The sequence below is a fragment of the Callospermophilus lateralis genome, chromosome 16 (genome assembly GCF_048772815.1).
Source record: "Callospermophilus lateralis isolate mCalLat2 chromosome 16, mCalLat2.hap1, whole genome shotgun sequence".
Lineage (NCBI taxonomy): Eukaryota > Metazoa > Chordata > Mammalia > Rodentia > Sciuridae > Callospermophilus > Callospermophilus lateralis.
The window spans coordinates 91,582,620-91,585,694 of record NC_135320.1 but is presented as its reverse complement, the minus strand read 5'-3'; positions in this window follow the sequence as shown (position 1 = coordinate 91,585,694).

Below are 3,075 nucleotides of genomic sequence, written 5' to 3'. Positions count from 1 at the left end.
CCCTCCTCCGAGGCCCTGGCCCCATCCCCACTCAGTTGCCAACTTTCGCCCGTCTATGCCAAAGCCTCGGCGGCGACCCTGCTCAAGGGCCCGCCCCATTGGCCGCCGCCTTTGTGACGTCACTGCATGCAGCCCCACCCCTCCTCCCAACCCTTCCCGGGGCTGCCCGCTCTCCCTCCCTCTTAGTTAGTCCGATGCCGACTATAGAGCAATAATGCGCACTGCATGCGAAGCTGCCGCAGCCTCTAGAGTTACTAAGAATCAGGTATTCCCCGCCCTACCCAACCCATAGGCCCCTAGATCAGGGATGCTGCGCGGGGCCGGCCGCGCAGACTTTCTTTTCCCCCTTCCCGCCCCGCCACGGCAGAGCCCGCTGGGCCGGCAACACAGTTCCGCGGGCGGGGGCGGGGTGGTTGCACCAAGGCCTCTCAGTTATCAATCACTCACCGGCCATTTACTGGGCACCTACTATTTGCCAGGCCCGTTGCTGAGTCTGCCAGACACGGTCACCTTGGGGGAGGTGCTTGTCCGCGACAGGAGCCCAACCGGCTGGCGTGTGTCAAGGATACACGCAGATGCAAAGGGCAGGGACCCTGGGCCCAGATGGCCTCACTCCTCCTCACCTCTGTTCGGTCCGTGCTGGTTACAATGGGGCTCTGCTTTTGACTTGGGCCTTGAGTTCCCAGCTCAGGCGGGACAGAACCCAGAACCCAGCTTCACTAGGGTCGCCCACAGAAGCGCCCAACCTTTGATTCCCTGGCAAACGCGGCTCTGCCGTGTGCGGCCAAGGTGCAAGCTGGAGTATATGATACGAACAGCCTCATCCCCAGCACCAAGCGTGACTGCCCACAGGGGCGGACCTGCCGGCCCAGCACAGCTGTGCTCCCATCCCAAACCCCCTACACCACCCGGGGTGGTGCCTGCATAGTTTCCCAGCCCAGGCCTGCCCGCCTGTGCCGCATGCACACGCACACACAGGCGCCCTGCCCCACCCCACTCCTGTCCACCTACCTAAGGAGAATACCGAGGGCCTTGAGCCCGCCAGGTTCTCCTGCTTCCCCCACACCCTGCCGCCGTGGAAAGCCATGGGCCCCCTCCTGCCCCCATAACTAAGCAGCACAATAACCGACTTAGCGAATTCAGGTAGAAGGAACGTTTAGGTAGCACCTATTTTGTACTGATTCTACAAGTAGGGCCCGAGGTGCGGGGCCCTCGGGTGGGGGCTGTGGCCGCCGGCCCGCCCCGCCCCCACCCCTGCCTGCGCCCCGCCGCCTTGTACATTTTCCCTGCCCTGAACAGGCTGGGATTTTTACTCGGGCCGCGCCCCTCTTCCGCCCCCGTTTGGGGCCGGGCCGGCCGGACAGACGGACGGACGGACAGACCTCCTTCCTAAGCACAATAGCACCAGCTCCCCGGAGCGCCGCACCTCCACAAGGAGAATAAATGCCACTCTTGATAGAATTTGTAGTGTTGGCTGATGTCATGTGTCCTCTCTGGGGAGCTGCTGGGGTTGTCTGGGAGCATCTTCCCCATGCTGAAGGTGCAGCTCAAGCAGCTGCTGGTCCAGGCCTTTCTTCTAGTGAAGAGGACCTACTTGGCTGGCTGAGCCATAGGAACACCTTTCTGAAGGCAGAGCAGTTGGCACTTCCCTGTGGCAGGGGAATCTACACCAGGAACTGAGGGGATAGATGGGCTCTAGCCCAAGGTCAGGCTCAGCCTAGGCTGATCCAAATAGTCAGAATATGTACAGCAAGGGGTGCAGTTCTCTGCCTGAGATGTCTCCACTGCCTTTTATTTTCCTTATAGGGGCTTCTGCTGCTCCATAGGCCTGACCTGAAGGCAGCTTTATCAATAGCTCCAGGTCCCTCTAAGTTGCTATTGGAAAAAAAGGAGATGGCAGAGATTCTGCAGTGTAGCTCTCCTTGTGGCCTGCGGCCCTCATGTTGACTACCAGACTCGGGTATGTTCCCATAGCACTGGAGAAGGCAGAAGGGGCCAAGATGCCAGCAGGAAGAAGTGCCCCAGGGCCAGGGAGGCTTTCACAGCCACCCCCAGACCTTGGGCTCTAGACAGGGAAAGCAGAGTTGAAAGGGGGTGCAGGATTGTGCAGGGTAGAGAGCAGAAAGGCAAGGACCTAGGCAAGGCCTAGCAATGGCACCAGTAATCAGGTAGACAGTCATGAACTGAGTGGCTCAAAGACTTTGTGCACATGTGATCAAACTAGGTTAGCCCTAGACCAGAGTCAACACAGCTGTCCACATCCTGGCAAGGCCAGGGACCAGACCTGCCCAGTGGAGATATAGCTCTAGCAGGTAATAGCCTATGGCCTGATTCTTAGATGGGGCTATAGTAGGGGTGAGCATCCCCTTCTGGGGAGCTCCACCAGCAATAATAATTGTAGGAAGGCATGCCTGGTACTGGGAGGAGTGAGTGGCCAGGGCCTCCTATAGAGGGATCCTCACTGTCACTGCCCCTGGGCTGGGTAGGCATAATTGTCCTGTTTGCAGATAAGGAACCTCAGGGAGGTGATAAAGAGCTTCTCTAAGGTTGAAGGATCCAGGGTTGCCTTTGACACAGCCCTGCCCCAGTGCTCCACATTCCCCTATACCTGGATCTACACCATGGCAGGGAGAAAGGCTTCTAGCTGTCCACTCCTTTCTGATGGACTGATCCTACAAGTTCAGCGTCTTGATGTGCTGCTTCTGCTTCTTTAGGATTCTGAGGGTGATGGGGGTAGGAGAATGGAAGTGACCTCCCCAAGTCCTGGATGAGCCCATGTCCCTATTCTTCCCAGCTGTCCACAGACACTGCTTTCCATCCCAGGGAATGGGTAGCACAGGCCTGTGAACACGACTGACACGTACTTTCCTCTCCACACACCTGGTTGGTTTCCTTGGTCTGCCCGTGACCCTAAGGCACTGGGGTCAGCCTGAAACCATTTTTAAACCTCAAAACCCTCCTGGTCCTCTTATTCCACCAGGATTGCAAGGTTCCCCATACAGCTTGGTCCCCCTTATTTGTTGCTACTCCAGGCAAAGAGAGCTGCACCAAGATTTTCTTGCCAAGCCTACCACA